Source organism: Bison bison, unplaced genomic scaffold, assembly GCF_000754665.1.
Source record: "Bison bison bison isolate TAMUID 2011002044 unplaced genomic scaffold, Bison_UMD1.0 scf7180017864061, whole genome shotgun sequence".
In the NCBI taxonomy this organism is placed as follows: Eukaryota; Metazoa; Chordata; class Mammalia; order Artiodactyla; family Bovidae; genus Bison; species Bison bison.
In genome coordinates, this window is record NW_011494633.1 from 7854258 (window position 1) to 7854701 (window position 444).

Sequence of the window (444 nt, forward strand, 5' to 3'; positions counted from 1 at the left end):
TCTTCAATTTAAGTCTGAATTTGGCCATAAGGAGTTCATGGTCTGAGCCACATTCAGCTCCTGGTCTTGTTTTTGCTGACTCTATAGAGCTTCTCCATCTTTGGCTGCAAAGAATAGAAACAATCTGATTTCGGTGTTGACCATCTGGTGATGTCCATGTATAGAGTCTTCTCTTGTGTTGTTGGAAGAGGGTGTTTGCTATGACCAGTAGATTTTCTTGGCAAAACTCTATTAGTCTTTGCCCTGCTTCATTCTGTATTCCAAGGCCAAATTTGCCTGTTACTCCAGGTGTTTCTTGACTTCCTACTCTGCATTCCAGTCCCCTATAATGAAAAGGACATCTTTTTTGGGTGTTAGTTCTAAAAGGTCTTGTATTTCTTCATAGAACCGTTCAACTTCAGCTTCTTCAGTGTTACTGGTTGGGGCATAGACTTGGATTACTGT